The sequence below is a fragment of the Rhinolophus ferrumequinum genome, chromosome 7 (genome assembly GCF_004115265.2).
Source record: "Rhinolophus ferrumequinum isolate MPI-CBG mRhiFer1 chromosome 7, mRhiFer1_v1.p, whole genome shotgun sequence".
In the NCBI taxonomy this organism is placed as follows: Eukaryota; Metazoa; Chordata; class Mammalia; order Chiroptera; family Rhinolophidae; genus Rhinolophus; species Rhinolophus ferrumequinum.
In genome coordinates this window covers 87,822,801-87,845,678 of record NC_046290.1, presented here as the reverse complement: position 1 = coordinate 87,845,678, position 22,878 = coordinate 87,822,801, and the positions used below count along the sequence as shown (strand labels likewise).

Genomic DNA, 22,878 nt, shown 5'->3' with positions numbered 1-22,878 from the left:
AGGATCATTTTCACATTGCCTTGAAAGAAAGGCCCGGATTTTCTTTTGTAGCCCTTGTTTGGCAGAGCTCCTCATCACAAGCTTTTTTGTTTTTGTTTTTGTTTTTGAAAGTCGGAAAATAAGTGCCTTTGCTCCAGTCTGGTCTTCACCAACATAAAAAGTAGAGCATCTGACTAGCTCTACTGAGGAACTCTCTGTACCTGAATCCTTGGCTGGGCTCAGGCACAGTCATCACCCTTCTCGAAGGAGGCTCTCTGCTTATTGGGAGGAAATACCTCACCTCTCCTAACCTAGGTCAGGTGCTTCCTCATGGGCACGGCCTCCATTACATCTCCACACACACTCCCCACTCCAATTCTGCAGCATCCTACAGATCCATGTTTCAAAACCTGCAAGTCCAAAGTATAAATTGTCCAGGCTCTTCCCTTACCTTATGACCTCCAGACAATGGTTCTCACTCGCTACTGAACCACTCACTGGCACCTCCACTGGAGGAAAGACAGGGTCTTGGGGACATTTTAATCAAGCAATGATGCTACTTATGGCCTCCCTGCTGTACGGTGGGAGGCAAGGTCAAAGATTATCCATTTAAACGAAGGTTAAGATTGTAGGTCAGGTTCACTTTCTCAGGTTATTCTTAGGTCCTTGTAATTCTGAATAATCTCAAGATTAGTCAGGGCCATAAATATTTAAGTTCCTATCCTACTTTTTTTTTTAAAAGCAAGAAAAAAGAAAAAGCCTACATGTCTTGGTCTGCTCAGCTTACTATAACAAAATGCCATAGACTAGGTGACTTAGACAACAGAAATTTATTTCTCACAGTTCTGGAGGCTGGGAAATCCACAACCCAGGTGCTGGATGATGCAGTTTCTGGGGAGGGCTCCCTTCTGGCTTGTAGCTGGCCTTCTTCTCGTGATGGAAAGAGAGACCTCTGATGTTCTTCTTCTTATAAGGGCATCAGCTCTATTGGGTTACAGCCCCCCCTTATGACTTCATTAGCCTTCCTCACCTCCTCACAAGCCTCCATCTCCAAATATAGTTACACTGTGGGGTAGGGCTTCCACCTATGAATTTGGGGAAGAAGGGATAGACAAAATTCAGTCCATAGCACTATGCTTGACCATTTGGGGTTAGGAAGGTATATAAAATCGATTCTATGTCCTCAAGGAGCTTACATTCCAGAATCAATTTATTCTTGAAGTAGAAAGGTCCTCAAAGTTTATGCAGTCTCTTCTCACAAGCTCCAAGGATTCCTACTCTAAGAATATACCTACTGATGAGGTGGTTGGCTATTTCACCCTAATTCACAGAGAGGGACATAGAGGCACAGAGAGCTGAGGTGGCCTGTGGCACTTGTGACAAAGTAACACAAAGAAATTAAATTGAAACTGTGGCTATATCTCCAGGGGGAGATGGGATGTGCTAAATTCTGGGATATCAACCAAACTCCTTGTCACCAAACTCCTAATAACAAAAAGGCAGTACCTCTTAGGCCAAGATGTTTAAAAAGACTCCTTGATTCAGAATGTAGAAGAAACATTATCTGGGAACTTTTGCCCCAGCCATGATCAGGACTATAGTTTATTAGAGAGAGGAACTTTGTGGCTTTCCTGAATTATGAAGCCAGACTGTATATGCCAATTCAACAAGTTCAATATTTAAAATAGTACGGTATATTAAAGAGAGCACAGACCTGAGAGGCAACACACCAAGATTTTGTAATAGCTGCACTGAATTAAAAACAGAAGTGACCTAGACAATCCTTGAGTAGAAATTAATCAATCAGATAGAAACAAATAAAACTTCCTGCGCATCTGTCACATGCCAGATAGTGTCCTAAGTCCTCTTCATTTATTATCTCAATGAACCCCCATAACACCTGTATGAGAGAGCTATCATTATTATCCCCCACTTAACTGGTAGAGAAACTGAAGTCTAGAGTAACTGGCTCAAAGTCATATGTCTAGTAAACAATAGCCCAAACCAGGATTCAAATCCAGGCAGTCTGGCTCTAGAACCCAAGCTCCATATTCCTACATTGTAGCACACGTGTGCCTTAACTTTTCAAACTACATTTGTCCACTGGATAAAGCAGTCAGGGCTTGAAATGTATATGCTTGACACGTAACTCCAAGAGGGCAGGGACCCTGTTTATCTTAGGTATTGCCTTATCCCTAACATAGAAAATCATATGGAACATAATGGGTGCTCAATAAATATTTGTTAAATACATGAATAACAAATTGTGTTAGATTTAGTGAAATTACTGCAATAGTCACCATATTTTTTTCCCCATTTTTATTTCACTTTATAGTCCTATCATTAATGATAATCCTTGGCTACCCACTGCCTGGAGAATTTCAGCAGCTTTCAAAAACTTTCCAACTTCCTTCCAACCTACACTTCCAACCTTATTTCTTGATATTTCATTATACAAACATTCACTGACTGTCTCTGCCTGCTCCTGTCCTCACCCACCTTGGCCCCAGCCTTGTGCGTTTCTACCAACTCTCTTTGTTCTCTGATTCCATGAAGCTCACTTGTCTTTCAAAAGTCCCATCTCTTCTGAGAAACCTTGTCACCCAAACGACAGTGATCTCATCCTGATACTAAGATGGATTCACCTGAAATATGTCACCTGCTTCCTCATCCTTTCCTGTCTCACAGACTGGCAGTGTGCTCAGGGCAGAGGCCACACCTTCTCATTTCTGGTATTCTCTCCAACATGCAGTAAAAGCGTGGCTCACAGTAGACACACTGTGAGCACTGATCAACTGCCTGATGCAGATAAATGCAAAACATCTAAATCCATCTCATGGAAATGCAAAACGTCTGCTGACTGTTTTTCAATACAGGTAAAAAAAAGTTTTTAATTTGACGTAAAATTCACGTACCCGAAAATTCATTATTTTAAACACATTGTGCAACCATCACCACTACCTAGTTCCAGAACATTTTCATCACCCCCAAAGAAAACCCCATACCCAATACACATCACTCCCCATTTCCCTCTCCCCTCGGTCCCTTGCCACCACTAATTTACTCTTTGTCTCTATGGATTTGCCTTAGTGGATATTTCACATAACTGGAATCACACAATATGCGGCCTTTCATGTCTGGCTTCTTTCTTAGCATTATGTTTTCAAGGTTCGCCCATGCCACAATACATAGCATACTTCATTTCTTTCTATGGATGAATAATATTCCATCGTATGATTATATGACATTTTGTTGGTGTCTCCAGTCTATCAGCTGGTGGACATTTGGATTGTTTTCATCTTTTGGTTATTCTGAATATCATCGCTATGAACCTTTGTGCACTTGTTTTTGTTTAAACACTTCAATTCTGCTGACATCTTACTAAGGAAGAGCAAATTTATTAACTAGAATTTAGTCTACCGTTGAGTCTACCGTTGAGATGAATAACTTTTATAAAAATACAATACCACCTTCATTAAAAAACACTCGTGCCCATGAGTAAATTTAACTATTTTTGTATTATATTTTAAATTCCTTATAGCTTATATCTTGTATCAGAGACCATGCTTTCTAATTACTGCATTTAATTATAGGATGATTGTTTCATAAAAAGCATAAGCAGGCCTTATTCCTAGACATATTAATATTCTTCCCTATTTAACATTTGGTGTTATAATGATAACTAATATTTATTGAGTACTCACTATGTGCTTACCACTATGTTAAATGTAATACTCTTTGAAATATATACTGTTTTCATTTCAGATGTGATGAAAAGAGGCTTCGAGTTAAGTAGCCTGCCCACAGTCAGGAAGCTGTAAGGGCAGAGATGGGCTCCCAACCCAGGTAGTTACATTTCATACGTGAATGACAAGGCCAGGCAGGAGTAGACTCAGACCATCCAAATCTTGTCTCAACTCACAACTTTAATCACATGTGCTCATGTAAATCAATAGTTAACCTTTAAGTTCAATGCTGGAAGGAAGTATATAGAATGGATACTCAGCCCTCTGACAGATGTGCTATAAGCATCTCGAAAGCCAAGGACTCCAAATTCTCCTTCAGAAAACAAAGAGTTCCCATTCTCTCCATTTGATTCTACCAGCTCCGTACTGTAACAGAAAGCTAGGATGTTCTATAAGAACAGTGATCCTCACTGATGATGACAGATGTCCTCTAGATAGAAAAGAGACCACAAGCTGCTCTCATGCCGGACGTATCATTTTGCTTATAGGGCTGTTCCACCTTCACAGGGATAGCTCCTGGAGCTCGTTGTGAGCTCAGGAAGTGATGGCTGAAATAAGTGAGAGAGGTGAGACAAAGACCCCACACCTCATATCACTTTGTTCCAGTGAGAAAAATGGGGAGAAAAGAAATAAAAGCATTCCAGTGTTAGACTTCAGGAGAGATGTCATCTAAAAGTTCAGAAAAATAGCCATGATCCATAGATCCATAGCATCTTTTTCTGATTTTTCTGGACAGATCACAAGGAACAGGAAAAGGGCAGTGCATGGAAATGGGAAGTTTTGCTAGTTGGCCCACTTGAAGGAATGTTTTTGTTTTAGATTCTGAAGGGTGGGCTCTGCTAACACTGTTCACCTCTTAGGCACTGGATTTTGTGTCTAGCAAAGTAAAACAATAAACTATCATGGTGTTGGTCCATGCTTTCTGACATGTAGCTCTTCCGACTATGGAAGTAAGGACGAATTTATGGATATTTAAAGCTTCAGGCCCTCCCAGCCCTGCCAAGACCCAAATTATGGAACAGCTGGGTTTCCCAAAATTTCCCATTTTCCACCACTGCTAGAGTTTTAATTCTACATTAAACATGATACTTTAAAAATTTTTCGAACTTTTTATTGAAGTACAAAATACATACCAAAAAAGAACACGAATCAAAATTGAATAGCTCAATACATTTTCACCAAATGAACACACCCAGACAAGCAGCACCCAGATTAAATAGAACAGTGTTAGCATCTCAGAGCCCTTTGGGCAGGGCTTTCATTCTGACATAAAACTAAGTCCCAGCAAGCATCCTACGCCTAAAAAACGTTAGTATTAAATGTGCTACTTGTGATATGAACATTTAGGATTAAATGTGCCACTTGACAATAAAAGACAACATATCACTTCCCTATTTTTTTCATCCCTCACAGCACTGAGGAGAGAGACTCTCTAAGTCACAGGAATGGAGCCAAATGAATAGGCCTAATGACAATGAATTGAAAATTAATTAACTAATCAGGAGCACGGTCCACACAATCCTTTTGCCACCTGCAAAGAACAGTCTCCTCTTCCCCTTGTCCACTTAAAAGGCATCTGTATCACTGGTGAAAACCAAATATGCACTCAGTGAAGTATAAACAAAATGCAAGGGGAAGGAGAAGTGGAAACATAATGAAGAAAATAAGGCCACTTGCCTCTCTGCAATCCACTTGCTTCTCCTTCTTTAATGGATTTACAATGATAGTCTATAATCAAGGTGCAATGACAGACTTAATTACACGAAACTCTAAGTGACCTCAAGCAAATCATATGTTGCTGATCTCCTGGGTACAAACTTCGTTAAGCCTAATACTCCCAGTTAGAAAACCTCTTATCTCACAGACAAAAGGATTCCTTTGGCAAAGAGCACCAGCTGCCTGAACACTAAATGGGCTCACCACGACCCATTACGTTCAGAAAAGGCTTTCTTCATTCTGCATCACTCAAGGCTGCATTCTGTGCCTAACTTTAAAAAAGAAAAAAAAAAAAGCCACCTACAAATAAATATCCACAGGAACTAGGGACTAAGTTTCCCTTTGAAAGAAACCCAGAGGCAAAGGCTGAATGAATGACATACTTTTTCATAAAGGAAGTAATCAGGCTAAAAGAACAATCCTGCACGAAAATTCTGCGACCTTTGCTGAAGCTATGACCTTGCATTTGAATCTTCTTCTGACACAAAGAATGTAGCTAATTGTTGAGCTCTGGATTAGCTCTTTACAGGAAGTTTGCAATCCTTTCCCTCCAGTTTGGAAGTTGGGGGTGAGGGATGGTGAGGACATCTGGGGAGTCCTCCAACCTCAAATCATCCAGATGGATTCTGATGGATTTAACTGTATTTCAATCTCAAAACATTTCTCATCTTCCAAATTGATATCTGAATCTAGATTCTAAAGGAAATTATTAATAGATCATGTACATGGTTACCATACTCTGGAACAAAGAATCATTGTCTGAGGTCACGGCCTTGATTTAGGAGGGCTTTCAGAGCAAATAGATACCTGTCTTTGATGAACCTGGGGGAAAGAAGATGAGAAATGTGCCTTTGCCATCATGGACAAAGGGAAATCTTTTTTAATTTTTAAAATCAATCCTAAAACTCTGCCATCAGATTAAGTCAGCAGCCATAGCAGAAAACAATTCTATCTTGGCCAAAGATCAACTGGGAATTCTAATAGACTCATGTTCCACTAACACCATGTCTCATGCTCCTGAACCAGCAAACTAATGATGCTTCCACAGAATTACTTTTTTCCTTCTTAAATTCTACCTCTTGACACATTGCTGCAAGTAGTTTAACTGTGAAAGGCCTTGACCTCCTTTCTTTGTCTCTCTGATTCAAGTGTGTCTGTTTCCTTGGGGCTACCAAGCTCAGTTGGATGGCTGGCCGGAGCAGAATGGAGCATCAGCCAACCCCCAAACAATGGGCCCCTTTCTCCGGCTGTCACATGAACAGTGTTGTGTTACAGCCATTGTCCCTCCAAGCAGAGACGGAGAGGCATGGGTTCTCACAAACCAGCTATTCTCTGTGACCCACTCTGACCAAGTCACTGAAACATTAAAAGAGAAAAGTCATGCCTTCTGAATGGAGCAGAACAGCTTTCCTTAACAAGGGTTATAGTGCATCCACGGACCACCAATGTCAGAATACCTCGTCATACACATCCCTGGGCCCCACTGCACTCCTACTGAATCCAAATCATTAGAGGGGAGCCAGTATCTGCCAGTGATTCTCAGGGCCCTAAAGTTTGAAAACACAGGCCAAACAGAGGTCTCAAGCATTTCTCACCTCACTAAGGGACTGATATTGCGCCCTATCTCTTCAAAGGATGTACAGGAGATGGGGCGGTGGGAATTCTGAAAGGGCAAATACTTTATACCATAGTAATCAAATCTTGGTGTCGGGAAACGCGATAGGTGAGAAAGATGAGGGTGCTAAAGAATGTGGAGAATGAGACAGGAAATTAAATAATAATGAGAGCTGTTCAGAAGACAGTAGGAATGTGGGGGTCAGGTCAGCAATGAGCAAAATAAAGGGAGAGGCACGGAGAGGAGGAGGGTGCTGGCCAAAGCCGGGGCCTTCAGAAAAGGATGGATGGTGGGAAATTCCAGTGGTGGAATGGACAAATGGCTCTTAGTAAGCAAGCATGTCCAATATCTAGCTTTAAGATGTGAACTTCCTCCATCACTCCAAGCCTTGAAAGTCAGCCACTCAGAGCCACATGTTTGGTGATATTTCATGAAATGAAGGAGACGTGAAGTGATATCCATGGTTACATGAAGTGATATCCAAGGTTGTGTGGACCACTTCATGCTAAAAGAGACAGTGCAGTCGTGTGGCAAGATCATCTTCCAATTAAACTTCTTAGGCGACAATGAATTCTGAACCAAATGATGCTACAAGAAACACGAGCCGTGTCTCCACCCTCACCCCCAAGAAGCTCCATAGTGGCTGAAAGAAATAACAGTTTTCTCATTTCACACCTTCTCATGGAACGGGGGCTCAATTTTTGCTCGACTCTCCTTCCATAGGGTGCCCCAAAACACATCTGGTTTATATAATACAATAATATCAGTGTAACATGAGGGCCTCCTTTAACGCACACAGTGCTGTGGGCACAAGCAGTCTAGTCCTAAGGCCCCGTGAGCGGCTGTCATAAAATGATTCCCAAATGTGAGCTCACCCCTCCTGTAGAATGGGTTAGTCAGTATAACTTGACAATGTATTGCAAATTCCTGTCGCTACATGTTTGCTGCGCTCACTCCTCTGTCTAGAATATCCCCATCCTTCAAAGCCCCCCACACCCGGGAAACCTCCGTGAGCACACAGAATCCTCTCTCGAGAAGAAGCTCTCGGAGCAGCTCTCAGAAACACCCACTTATTACCCAGCCTTACACAGTCAGTGGTATTTTTTTTATCTTTTGTTTAAGGCAAGTAAGTATCTTGGTACTTCCGCATAGTATTTATCCCTATGTCCTGTACACCTAATAAATATCTGGTGAAGCAAAAAATAAAACTCCAAGCAATTACTTTTTCAAAGAACAGAGACGTCACATCTTGTCATCGAATCCTTTTCCAGAAAGATAAATCAAGTACCCTTCTGAGAATATAAATGAGGGTAGATATTTAAAATTTTTCATTTTTGATTGTAGAAATAATCCCCTGGGCCCAAAACAAAGAGTTCATACTTCTATTTTGTTCTGTGAGGGGCAAGTTAAATTTGTGTGTTTTGATTTTCGATTTGCCATCAAAAATTATTTCTTAAAAAAGATGAACATGATTCTTTCCCAGAAGTAAAGGTACTTAAAGAGTCCATCACGGGAATGATCACCTGTGGAGAGGTTTTAGAACTAAGCAAATCCAGGTCAGCCAGCATGTTGAAGACAAGGCACTTAGTCACTCTCCAGTATGAGGCCTCCTTGCTCCTGAAGATAAGATGTTTCTAACAGATGCTAATATCCGGCACTTGGACCTATCAAGATGAAGCTTTCCAAACTGAAATACTGTTTTCTTTGTCTTAGAAAGGAGGAAGAGTACAATTTATTGCCCTCTGAGTAGAAAATTGAGGTGGTTGAAATGCTTTACATAGTTTCTTTATCTAGGACTATAAATCATTGGAAATGAAACAATAGAGGAAATCACTAGAAATGAACATCGATAATAACAGGATATACTATCACATTCACACTTTCCAGACGGGCTAATAATGGCACAGAGTATGCATTATCAAATAACATCCACATGACCACTTGAAATTTTACAAATGAAGTTGTATAAAGTAAAATCACACTGATTTCTGTCTTTTTTCCTCATAGTATGAGAAATCCTTTTATTGTTTTATAAATTAATCCTCTGCAATAACTATTTTCAAAAAGAGTTGGAATGACTCAGTAAAAAATAATATTAAATTGGGAAGAAAAGAGGGACAAGACATAAACACAAAATCTTGAGAAACTCAGATAGAGAGAATGAATGGATGAATGAATGAATGAAGACATTAGAAGACTAGGCAAGAGTCTACGAAAGTACAGCTAGATGCAAGCGTAAGTTAAGGTAGCAAAAGTTCATTTGGAAACAGAAATGAAAAAGAAAACAAATCAACAGAACCCAATGAATCTTAGTTAATTCTTAAAATAAGCTAATTTTTAAAACAAAATACTGGATCCACATCCTTGAGAAATTGAGAATAAGAGGCAGTTCTTAATATTGCTTTGTTTGAAGTCTAAACAATCTGGACATTTTTACTTCACGCATTGATGCTACTACCTTCCTGCTCTATGTCATTGGAAGTGTCACACATCAGCCTATGAATGAACTTTTTGGTTGTTGTTTATTTCCTGGAGATGCCCATCAGTTAAAAGTTCCATTTTTGCAACATCACCATATCTGTCATTACCCTGTGATATGTTGGTTTATTTGTTCAAATGTTATTGCATATTGCCATTATTACAAAAAAAAATGAGTGGGAAATAAAAAAATCTAAAACCTAATAGTAATTATAAGTTTTTGTCTCATAAACTTAACATAAATGAGAAGTTATTAGTCATGCCAAAAATGCAAATCTTTAACCAGAATCATTCATGTATTGAATTTGAACAGGTCAATGATTGTTCAAATGAGAAGGAAATCACCAAAATTGTAGAAAATTTAAAGAAAGAAAAATTAAAGAAAGGAGTAAAAATACTGAATGCTGTGTTTAAATGGCAAGATATAATTAGAAATTTTATAATATAATTGGCTCTATAGGGCCAGCATCCCTTGTGACGTGTCGGCTTTTGCACAATTTTTGGACCTTTTTTTAGGAATGTGTCCTGTATTAAAGTAGCAAAAACAGTACTGAACGGTGGGGGAAAAAAAAAGTATTTATAAACTGGAAAGCACAGGGCAAAAGTGTGTTTGCCTGTTTGTTTGTTTGTTTGTTTTTATTGGCATTGACATTTCCATTTCAGTGCCCTAACAGTCAGTCACAACCAAAACCATCCCAAAGGTATGAGAAACTCGGCTCTTGAATCATAGCGCTTCCATAGCGTGGAACACGTCACATGAATTCAGTAGCATTTGGTGTTTCGTAAGTCTTCTCAGGATATTCTGTCTTGTCCTTTTTCCACTCTTGGTTACTCACTTTGTAGAGTAACATCTAGCCAAATTATACATTCTTGACTGGCTTCTCCACAACCCTTAGTACGTACACAGTGACTGTCCCAAACACTCGGTGTGCTAAGAAAATGTCAACGACCATTCATTCATTCATTCATTCACTCTTTCCATTCTTTAGGCATTTATTATGTACCTACTACATGCCAGCCATTTGGATAAAAGCTTAGAAAAAGGAATGATCTTAGAATAATCTCACCAATCCATTGAAGAAACATCCAGATAACACAGTTGATTCAATATGATAGATGCTATTAAAGCTATCTGCAAAGTATAATAGTAATCGTATGAGATATCACTACGATTATGTGAGAGACGTAGGAAATGTTCCAGGGGGTGGACTTATTTGAATTGTACCTTGAAGGATGAATGGGTAGTAAATAGTTGATTAGACTAAAAAGAGGAGCAAAGAGTTTTCCAGCAGAGTTCACTCACAATTAGGTCAGGGAGGAGTGAAAGCAGACAAAATATTCTCCAAGAACAGTAACAAGATCAAGATCAGTGGGGCTCAGAGGCCTGGGGAACAGGGAAGCAGAGAAGACAATGCAAACCTGGTCTTGTGTTATTATGCTAGAGAGGTTAAGCTTCATGCTACAAGCCCGTGTTTCTCCAATCATGATTTGAGGTCATCTCCACCAGATTGGCTAGGGGATCTGACCCTTTAGGGCAGATTCCTGGTCCTTGCATCAGGGGAACAGCCCTCAAATGTGCATTTTCAATAAGCACCTTGCTGCCACTGATATTCACCATCAGGAGGTGGGGCGGGGGGTGCCACAGATTTTTAAACAAAGGAATGACGTGATCAGATTTGTATTTTAGAAATATACCAAGGAGACAATCATGAGGATGGTAAATCCACTGCTGTTCAATGATCATGTGACTTGGGTTTGTATTAGAATCATCTGGGGAACTTGTAAAACTGCAGACTTTTCACACTTCACCCAAGATTAACTGTATCTGAATCAAAGCAGAGGGAGCTATGATTTATATTACATTGAACGATATGAAATTACCATTTTATGTAGGTCAAACATAGTCAAATTCTGGCAACTTCTCGCTTGAATCTAATATTTTTAACAAGCCCCTCTCCGTGCTTCTGATGTACATCAAAGTCTGATGAAATACAAGCAGAGCTAAATGCTTTTCCAGTTTTATTATCAGTGTCATTACTCACTTTAACATGCAATGAGGGAAGTGACAAACGTTAAAAGGAAAAAAAGTTTAAAAACAGCCACCAAGGAAGGAAGGCTGCTAATTTAAAGATTGTATAACCAGAAGGAACACTAGATTATCCAGCTTTGTCCCCACCTCCCCACACAAGTTTACATACGATGAAGCTGAGGAGAGAAGTACTTTCCTAGCGGTTATACCGAATATATGTTCAATTCCTCAACGATACGTGCTTTTCATTTAACCGGTACTGAAATCATTATAGCTAAAAAGTATTTGGGATTTAATTTATAGGGTATCACACAGAACCCCAAAATGCTTAAAATGAGGGGTTAAAGCAAATACTCACGCGCAGCCATTTTTTAAATGAAGCCAACGAACTTAAATAATATAGAACCTAGAGTAGTGCTTGAAATGTAACAAGTGCTTAATAAATATGTGCTGAATAAATGATTGATCTCTAAAAAAACAGGTTCAAGGAGGTATATTAATACAATATTAAGGCAGTGTAGTTTACAGATTGTAAACTAAGTATAGATTTCCCACCTGCTAGTCTGTCCCAAGTACCCCTTGGTACCCAACCAGACCCCTCCTCTACAAACCCCAGGCTTGCCACATGCACCTTTCTTTCCTGTGAAGTGTACCCAGCAGAAAGCAATGCAAAGATCGTGTCTGAGTTAAGTTTGACAAGACCTCATGTCCAAAGTGGGAGGAAAGTCCACATGAGCGCACCTTTCAAAGGCCCTCCAAACTTACTGATAGCTAATGAAACCTATATTATTATACTGATACAGCAAAAGTTATTAATGTTAGCATAATAATAGTAATAGTAGTAATAATAACTAATATTTACGTACTTATTATCTGCCAAGCTTGTTAACACACCACCCCCATGAATTCACTTAATCCTTTTAACAACCCTCTGGTGAAAGCATTGTGATTATCATTCTGATTTTATAGATGAAGATAGAGAGGTGAAGTCATGCCCCAAATCACACAACTGCAAAGTGGCAGAGTTCAGAGATGACCCCAGGTTGCCTGGTCCCAGAGCTTACCTCCTACTGAACTCTTTGACCTCAGAGTGGAAAACACTGTGCAAGCTGAACTCTTACAGCAGTCACATCAGGAAGTGGGCATTTCTGGAGGAAATGATCTGGTCCCAGTCTTTGCATGCATAAGGAATGAAGTGTCTTTAGTTGGGACCACCATACACAAAGTGAGACCCAGGATATAAAGGAGAAAGAAAAGGAGAACCAAGAAAGAATGTCATTCTCCTCTGTCTTAGGACAGCATACATTTATATCACTGCCAAAGAACTTTTGGACTAATAAAATCTCCAACTTGAACATTCCCCTAAAGAGTTTGGGTCCTTGTGTGAGATATTTTCTAAAGAAGCATCAAAAATATATCACCATACTTCATTTACTCAGTGACATCATTCTTATTTCCAGAAAGAAAAAAAAAAGGACAAAATATTTCCTTAAACCAGGGGTAAAAGTCCTAGATCAAAAGAATTTAAAAGACCAACACAAGACAGATCTTTCTATGGTGACTACAGCTTGAAGAATCACCTCTCAACATTCCCTGAGGACCAGGCATTCCAGACCCCTCTGGTCTAAGTCACCCAGCCTGTGATCCTGACACTACTAAAGTGAGCTGAGAACGCTGGAAGACGTACTATCCCAAGTCTATGGAGTACTGGAGCAAGAAGTTTAGAAAACAAGATTCCACAGGAGAAGTAAAGCTGATCTCAAAGGGAGGGAGGGCCCTGCTGAAAATGCTTTTCATTCTCAGTCCGATTCCCCCTAAAACAGCTCTCTTCGCCCAGCTTTGACACCCATCGACACAGAACAAGCAGAAAACGCAATACAAGGGTAGAAATGATGCAAAATAAAACGCGTAAGGGGGATGCCTCCATGAAAAATACTCCAAGAAGTTCCTACACAGCCCCAAGTAACAAGACGAAATGCAAACAATAAACCCTTGAGACACTTTAAGTGTTGTTTACCAACCCATACTGAGCTCATCTTACCCCACCTCACCCCGCACCAGGGTATCCTGGCGAAGGAAAATGTGCCCCCCTCCCTCGCCCATAAGAAACTATCCAGCGTCCGGCCAAGGTCCAACGGCCGCCAGAACTGAGTTTGCCCAACTCTTACCCAGGTCCCGTGATCCTGAGATTCGTAACGCAACCCTCTTTCCCTGGTTTTCACCCAGCGCCAGCCGAGAAACAAAATCTGTCCCAAACAGCGCAGTTAACCTCCGAGCAGCCTCCCAGAAGAGAAGGACACTTGGGAGTCTCCGTTCAGGTTCAAAGGTGGAGACGCGGGAAAGGAGGCCGGTCTCAGTGCGTTTCCAGACCCCCAGTTTTGCGCACAGGGAAAAGTGCTCGCTGCAAACTTGAATAAGGTTTTCCCCGTCTGGCTCAAGATGCTGGAGGAGGAGGAGAGGAGTAACCCGAGCCGGGGCCGGGATGCGAGCAGTTGCCGCTGCTGCAGCTGCTGCGGCCCGGGCAGTGACCGCTGGAGGGGGGCGTCGCTTGGCGCCGCGCAACTGGCAGGATCCGCCCGGCCCGACTCCTGCGCCCCGATCGCGGATCGCCTCTGCCCAGAGCGGCTTCCACCGCCTGAGAGTGAACCCGCCAAGAGTCAGGTCACGAAATTGTCAAACCTTGGGGGTCACCTCACAGAGTGGCGGAGAGAGAGCACGTCTGCGTCCGATCAACGTTCAGTGCGCACCCCAGCGTTAAAGACCCCTGGAGGCGCTCTAGACCCTCGATGAGGATTTGGGGCAACTGGGGATAGCACCCGAATGACCAGCTGGAGTGGACGGCACGTTCCCAGCACTGCCAGGGAGTGCAAATGTGGGACGAAGGAATGGGTGACCTAGCGATATCAGAGTGTGCGAACCAGCAACAAAGTGGTGGGGAAGGTGGGGCGAGGAGTTGGGGGATGGGGAGGACTGATGGAGCCTGCTTTGCACAGGCCTGGCGGAGAGAGAACTCCCCGGACCCGCAAGAAAATCTCTGCGAGCCCTCGCGAGGAAATTTCTTGGGGAATGGCTCCCTCTGCCGACTGGCCCAGGAGGTCCCAGGAGACCCAAGGATAGAAAGTTAAATCGATGAAAAGCCCTCCATCTGTGGATTGGGCAGTACGTGAATTCTGAAACCTACTTCTCTGTCCACCTTCCTCTACCTTACTAAAGACTTTTTCCGCGTCCGGAGGACCCAAGTAGATAAAAACTTCTAACTGCTGGGAAGTTCTTTCTTATGTTTTGCTGAATCCTATCCTCCCCCACTTCCAAAAGGGGGGGAAAAAAAGCTTGTCCTCTATATCCATGCCAAATGATCCTCTCCTACCAGGTTTCTCTTTCTTCCTTTCGTTAGAGAGACCTCACGTGCACATGTGCCGCCGGTCAGTAACAGCCCCTGACAAATAATCCATGTTCAAAATTATGCTTGACTGGAACAAATGAACATATATATGTATGAAGTCCCTCACTATTTAATTCTCATTGGTCATCCCAGAAAATAAACAGGGAGAAACTGCTTTTGTTTGTTTGTTTACCAGGCGTCATAGTCCCCTCTCCTGGTTAACAGTACCTGTATTTTTCTTTGGAGACCACTCCTGCTACACTTAGTGCTTCCTGCATGGGAATGTCCATCAAAATGGTCCAGTTTTTCCCTGTCCAAGACCTAAACCAGTCCCATCAGACGTTCTCTGCCAGGAATCCAAACTTTGATAAGAGCGGCACAAGAACAAATAAATCTAGAGCTGATTTATCCATATGACAGTGTTCTAGAGATTAGCCATTAGTTTATGTCACTCAGTCCCCAAAGCTTTATGCTTTATGAAATCTGTTTGTTCCACTTCCTTTCATTTTTAAATCAACTTTGAGACATGATTTACATTCAACATATTGCACTCATATTAAGTATACAGTGATGAGTTTTAAACAATGTATACACCCATGTAACCACTACCACAATGAAGATAATGTACAATTCCATCACCCCAGACAGTTCCCCTGTACCTCTCCGAAGTCAGTTCCCCACCCCACCCCATCCCTGGCCCACTGAGCTGCTTTCTGTAGCTATAGATTAGATTTGTCTTTTCTAGAGTATCTACAATGGAATTGTATAGTATGTATTCCTTTGTTTCTGGCTTCCTTCACTCCACATAATGTTTTTGAGATTCCTCAATGTTGTTTATATAAGCAATTTGTTTCTTCTTATTGATGAGTATTATTCCATTGTATGGACAGACCACAGTTTTCCCAGTCACCAAATGCTGATGGATATTTGTGTTGTTTCCAATTTAGGTTCATTATAAATAAAGCGGCTATGTAGGATCATTCTTGGACAAGTCCTTTTGTGGGCATACGAGGTAAGACAATTAAGTTCACCAACTCATCCTACAAAAAGTGCTACATACCTCATTGCTGAATATCACTATGGTTACCTTCTAAGTACTCCCCTTGGGAAGCTATGCACTGATGATACCCGTGCCTAGTCTACCCTTTAAAGCAATTTTGGAACTCTTTTTCTGGAATGGCCATCAGAGCTGTCGTTGTATAACCCTTGATGTCCTGAATGTCATCAAAATGCTTCCTTTCAATATTTCCTTTATCTTCAGGTAAAGAAAGAAGTCATTGGGGGCCAGGTCAGGTGAGTAGAAAGGTTGTTCCAATACAGTTATTTGTTTACTGGCTAAAAATTCCCTCACAGACAGTGCCGTGTGAGCTGGTGCATTGTTGTCATGCAAGAGCCATGAGTTGTTGGTGAAAAGTTCAGGTCGTCTAACTTTTTCACTCAACATTTTCAGCACTTCCAAATAGTAAGCTTTGTTAACTGTCCAGTTGGTAGAAATTCATAATAAACAATCCCTCTGATATCAAGAAAGGTTAGCAACATTGTTGCAACAAATTCATGAACTTAATTGTCCCACCTCGACCTCGTATATTGTTATTTCTCTTATTTCATAGGAGTGGAATTAATGGTTTCTACAGTGTGTATTTAACTATATAATAGAGACTGTTTAACTATTTTCTAAAGTTAATAATGTAAGTTTACATTCCCACCGGCAATGTGAGAGGTGCTCCATCCTTTCAGCAAAACTTGATACTATCTGTCATTTTTATTTTTGCTATTCCACTGGGTATCTCATTATAGTTTTAATTTGCATTACCCTCATGGTTAACGATGGTGACCATCAAAGATATTTACCACCTTTTCATGTACTTGCATGCCACTTGTTCTTTGATGAAGTGTCCAAATTTTTTTGCCCAATTTTTAATTAGGTCATTTGTATTCTTGTTATTGGTTTGTAGGAGCTCTTTATATATTTTGAACACCAGATGTTTGTTAGATATGTGTATAGCAAATATACACTCTAGTCTGTCTTTCAATTTCTTAATGTTGTCTTTTAAACAGCAAAAGGTTTTTTTGAGGGTTTTTTTTGATGATGTCTAATTTATCAATTTTTTCTTTTATGAATCTGGTTTTTATGTTTTATCTAAGAAATCTTTGTTTATCCCACAAACATGAAGATTTTCTCCTATGGCTTCTTCCAGAATTTTATAGTTTTAGCTATAATGGTTGGGTCTGTGATCCATTTGGAGTTAATTTTTGTGATTGGTATAGGGTAAGAGCTGACGTTCATTATTTTTCACATAGATAACCAGTTGTTTCAGCATAATTTGTTGATAAGATTATCTTTTTCCCATTGAAAAATCCTTGGCACTTTTACTGAAAATCAATTAGCCATGATTATGGGTCTATTTCTGCAGTCACTATCTCTATTTGATCTATATTTCTATTCTTATGCCAATACCACGCTGTCTGGATTACTGTAGCTTTGTAGTAGACTTCAACTTAGGTATAATAAATTTTCCCACTTTTCTCCTTTTTTTCCCAAAACATATTTAGCTCTTTTAGATTTTTTTGGGGGGGGGGCGGGTTGTTGTTGTTTTGTTTTGTTTTGTTTTTTAATTTTCATATGAATTTCAGAATTAGCTTGTCAATATTTAAAAAACTCACTTTGGAATTTTGGTTTAGTGCTTTAAATATATTGATAACTTCAAGGAAATCAACATTTTAATAGTATTGAATCCTCCAATCTATAAACATGTTGTATCTCTCTATTAATTTAAGTCTTTTTTAATGTCTCTCAGCAATATTTTATAATTTTCAGCATACCAGATTTTCACATATGTTAAAAAATTTATCACTATATACTTTTAAATTTTTTATGCTATTTTAAACAGAACTGTTTTTGAATTTTAGTTGCTCATTGCTCGTATGGAGAAATACAACAGAATTTTGTACAGTAGCTTCGTATTTTACAACTGACTAAATTTACTTATTAGTTCTAATAGTGGTTTTTTTTTTCATTTCTAAGGATGGTCTACATGCAAATAAATACACTTTTGCTTTTTTTATTTCTTTTTCTTGCCTTTTCACTCTTGATAGGATGCCCAGTACAATGTTGAATAAAAGTAATAAAAGCTAATATCTTTGCCTTGTTCCCCATCTTATAACAAAAATAGTTTTTTACCAGTAAGATGTTAGCTGTAGATTTTTCATAGATACCCTTTATTAGTTGAATAAGTCTCTTCATTAAGAGTCTTTTTAAAAAAAAAAATACATAAATGACTGTTGAATTTTGTCAAATGTTTTTCTGCATTAAGTGAAAGAATTGTATGGTTTCTCTCCTTTGTTTTGTTAATTGATTTAAGTGATGTTAAAATGGCCTTGCATTCCTAAGTTAATGTCTACTTGGCCAGCATGTATTACAGATTTTATGTACTATTGGATTTGATTTGCTATAATTTTGTTCAGGAGTATCTATATTTAGGAGGAATAATGGTCGGTATTTTTATTTTCTTGTGACTCTATGTCAAGAGGGTCATCAAATTTTTTTATCTGTTCAAAAGACCTGCAGCCCTATTCTGGCATTGCAATAAATGTCCTACAGCCCTTTCTGCAAAGAAACTAAGTACCCTGAGGTCTTCTGCTTGCATCATCACTCCAAAACCTCCTGCCCACACCTGCACTCCAATTCCTTCTTTAGTCTACACTCCAGAGGGTTGTTTCCTGACAGCTTAGAGACTTCAGAGCTCCAGCTGGGGCAAACCAGCAAAGTTCTTTGCTGTCCAATGGACTAAAGTATACCTTCTGCAGTGAGATCTGAGCCCCTTCCAATTTTGTCTTTTCTTGAGCTCTTTCTCAGCCTTAGAATACTATATAGAATTATATCTTTATAGTCACTTTTTATCAGAGTTAATTATTCTTTACATGAAACCCCACCCCGTTTAACCCACTGTGTGGTTTCTACTTCCCGACTAGACCCAGACTAATACACTTATAATAAGACATGACTTTCTGGCGACCCTATTGAATGCCTCCAAATGTTCACTGAAGACTATTCACTCTTCACTCTGTTTATCAGTCCTGCAAAGACTCTGGGGATAGTTCAGTTTACATCTTTCAGATTGGTGTGTGCCTAGTCTTAAACAGTTTCACCCTTTTCATTATGGCTGATAATTCAGCAACAGAAGGACCTTATGCAAATCTCTGGACGTCTTTCCTTGTGATCTCTCCTCTTTGGTATACAGCCATCCAAATTCCAGCCTCCCTGAATTCCAATGTCTGTCTCGCCTATGCTTCCTTGCACCATGGCCCTGGAGTATCTTTAGTCAGAAAGCCAGAGTGATTGATTCCAGGGTTCACCTGTTTGTTTACTTTTTCTCAGAGATCACAATCCTCTTGCCCAGTGTTTGAAAGGAGTAGTTTCATATATTTTATCCACTTTTTCATTGTTCAGGGCAGGAGTATAAGTCCAGTCTAGCTACGCCTTGATGGCCAGAAAAGGAAGTTATTTGCCTCTGATTTTTTCAGGAGCTACTTTTGAACAAATTCCTTCACATTTTTTTCTTTGGTGTGTTTTTATTTATTTTGATTGAGTTGGATAGACTTGGTTTTTGTTGTTTTCATCTAAAGAACTCTGGACGATACACATATAGTACTCCAATGAAGCATTTCAGATAAAGCATTTCAGATAAAGCCTAAACAACCCAGGTAAGAGCAAGAATTTTACTGCCTTTATTCTGAATATTATAAGAAATATTCACATAACATGAGATTAATTGGGCTTTTTTGTTGTTGGTAGCTTTACTATTCTGTTAACATAGAATTTATAGTCTACTAAAACTCCAATTATTTTTCGTATTCGCGATTGAGCTTGACTTTTAAAATACTATTTATGCAATTAGTTGGTTCTCCCAGAGTAATTTTACAGGACTATTCATTTAGCTCAATGAAATTCCATTTTTTTGTATATGGTCCATTTTAAAATTTGCTGAGATCTTGGTGGAGTTAATTCTGGTCCTAGTATATTAGCTAGCTAATTCAAAATCAAGAAATCTGAAATTTGATCAGCAAACCACAATGCTCTTGAACAAATACTTATTACACTTGTGTAAGTGGGTAAAAGTCAAAAGCATATTCAAACAAAGACTTTATTTTCCGTTTATATTTATTCACACCTATGTAGTAGGGTCATTCAGCCACTTAAAAATACAACTCTATTGCATCCAGCCCACTTTCTTCATCTGAGGCACAAGGATTTTGTGGGGTTTGTTTTTCAATTACCTTGTAAATCCAGATGTACTCTCATTCTTTCAATTTACCTGTCTGGTAATATTTCCGATAAAGAAAATCAAGTCAGCCTAGCAGTTCTCTCTCTTAGCAAACAAGATTGGCTTCTTATACCCATGACTTTCTCTCTGTAATACTTTCAATCATGTCTTTAAATCTATGATTTAAAAACGTGCTTCGTTATAGTAATTTAACTCCCAGTGGCTTATGGGAAGGTCCCCCCGATGGAGTCTGTGACACGGTTAGTAGGTTCCACATCCCTCTGATATGTTTTGGGCCCTGGCTGCTGATTTCCTATCTGCTCCCGGCCCCGCAGTCACGCAGCTCACAACTCAGTACTCTGGACGAGGCCAAAGAGAAATGGATCTCTCTGAGAGCATCCTGCACAGCTGACGAAGCCAGGTGCTCACTCCTATGCTTTTATTTTCCCCAAAGAGGAATCACAGGTGGAAAAGGGCTCCCTTGGCACTGAGCTGTGCCAGCCTGAGGGAGGGGAAACACATAAAGTTAAACTGTTCCGCTTACCTGCTCCAGTGTGTGCAGTCTTGGATTTGTTTTTGCTCCGTTGGTGTGCTAGAATTTCTCTGCTGGACTCCGGGACTTCCCAAAAACTCTCTCATCTGTGGGTGATTGTCCAAGTCCGTGCTCGCCAGGGGCTCTTGAACCTCACTGAGAGGGACCAAATTGCTTCACAGGCCACTTTAGGGTCCAAAGCCAGGACCGAGATCTGTCTGCCTATTACCTGACGCGTGAGTGGAAAAGACTCCTCCTGGGTCCTTTGGCCATCTCGTGCCAGATCCCACAGCTCCCACAGTCACTTTTGTCCATGGATTGATGCCAAATTGTTGTCGTCAGAGAGGGGCCATATGGTAAGGGATGTCTTGTTGGGCCATCTTGCTTAGGTCACTCGCTCCAAAATTTTTTTTTACTGTAAAAAAAATTTACCACAGTAAGAAGTACATTTTTCATCATTACCAAATTCATATCTTCATATGTATATAATTGGAACAAGTTTTATGAAACACACTTTATTTTCCGTTTTATTTTCCAAGATGTCATGTCTTCTGATATTTTCTAGTCTAGTGCTTCTCGTGCTTCAATGTGCATTTAAAACAAAAAAAATTAACATTTTTGTTAATATGTGATTCTGATTCAGTACCTGGGGTGAGGCCTACATTTCAAAAAACTCCTAAGTGGATGTTTCTGTCTCTCGGGCTGCACTTTGAGTAGCTAAGTTCTATTCTATTTGATTTTATTTAAGTGTTAAATTTATTTGATGACTCTCAAATGTATCTGGACTGTCAGTTTGTAAAAGCACTACTGGTATATTTCCTGGTGTAACTATTCTTGGAGAAGCTCTTGAATCAACAACATGTCTATGTAGGATATTCCTGTAAAACACTATCTGTAGGGTGGGAGCATGCTTAGAAGTGCTTCAGTAGGAAAGAGGCCTCATCTTCCTTATACCAAGGCCAGAACATGATAGAAGTGAAGAAATCGATAACTGCCTGACATTGCCTTTTAAAGTGTAACATTTGACACAAGAAATAAGTCGATTCCAATTGGGAATAAATCAGTCGACGCATTCTGTATATTGAGGATGCTCATAACTGTGCATGAAAAAAAAATCACAGAAGAAGACCAAACGTGACTGTGGCAATGACATGAGTATCAGGGAAAAACAAGACACTTCCTGTGGTGTGATCTCCCTTTGTCTGCAATACCAGTGCTTACCTGTGTCAGTCAAGGTTCTTGTTTTTAAGTGACAAAAGTCAATACTGACTAACAATAAAAAGAAAACTGGGGGAAGAGACTGAGGTACTCTAAAAGAGATGGGAAGCTATGGGACCAAAGTTGAAAATAAGGAACTCCACTAGAGGACTGGGAAGAAGGAATCAAAGCGGAAGATTCAGAGAAGAAAGAGTCTGGTCATACTATCCTCACTGAGATTAATGAATTCGAACCATTTCTTTCCTTAGTTCTTACATCACACTCTCAAGATCAAAGTTGTAGAAGAGAGCATTCATTGGCTGAACTTGGGCTTCGTATTCCTTCTTGCCAGTCCTGGGACCACAGGAACTTTCTGGTCCTTCACATTTCCATAGAGGAGCAGGTGCCTGATATACCATCCCTCTAGAAGGATGGAAAAGTGGTATTTGACACGGAGTATTTACTACCATTTCAAATTTTACTCTAACCTATAATAGAAAAATGAGGCAGTAAATATTAAGGGATGTAGGATCAAAAGAGAGTTTTCTGAGGTGAGAGGAATTACTATGTTTTTGCATCTTCTTGGGAATGACCCAATAGACCAGTAGGGTGGGAAAGTGACTCACTGTCACTTCTAGCACTATTTCTGAGAGTTTCTGGATATTTTAGCCACCATCCATCGCCAGAACCCTATCTTGCAAAATTAAAATTCTACACCCATTAAAGAATAACTCTTCCCTCCCTTCTAGCTCCTGGCAACCACATTAATTTCTCTCTCTATGAATGTGACTACTCCACATACCTCACATAAGCAGAATCACACAGTATTTGTTTTTTGGTGACTGGCTTATTTCACTTAGCATAATGTCATCCAGATTCATTCATGTTGTAGAATGTGTCATGATTTCCTTCCTCTTTTAAGGCTGAGTAATATTATATT

At 39.9% G+C, this 22,878-nt stretch overlaps 1 protein-coding gene across 2 annotated transcripts in view; it reads right to left on the bottom strand.

Annotated features, from left to right (window-relative positions):
• MEGF10 (multiple EGF like domains 10) overlaps nucleotides 1-14,335 on the bottom strand; it is a 158,400-nt gene extending 144,065 nt beyond the window's left edge. The window contains exons 1-2 of one of the 2 annotated variants that reach the window (XM_033110933.1): nucleotides 13,732-14,335; nucleotides 12,628-12,762 (exon numbers count right to left, since the gene is read on the bottom strand). The gene's annotated coding sequence lies outside the window, so the exon portion shown is untranslated. The remainder of the gene's footprint in view (nucleotides 1-12,627; nucleotides 12,763-13,731) is intronic. The other variant, XM_033110932.1, reaches the window with a different exon arrangement.
• Between the last annotated feature and the right edge of the window lie 8,543 nt (nucleotides 14,336-22,878).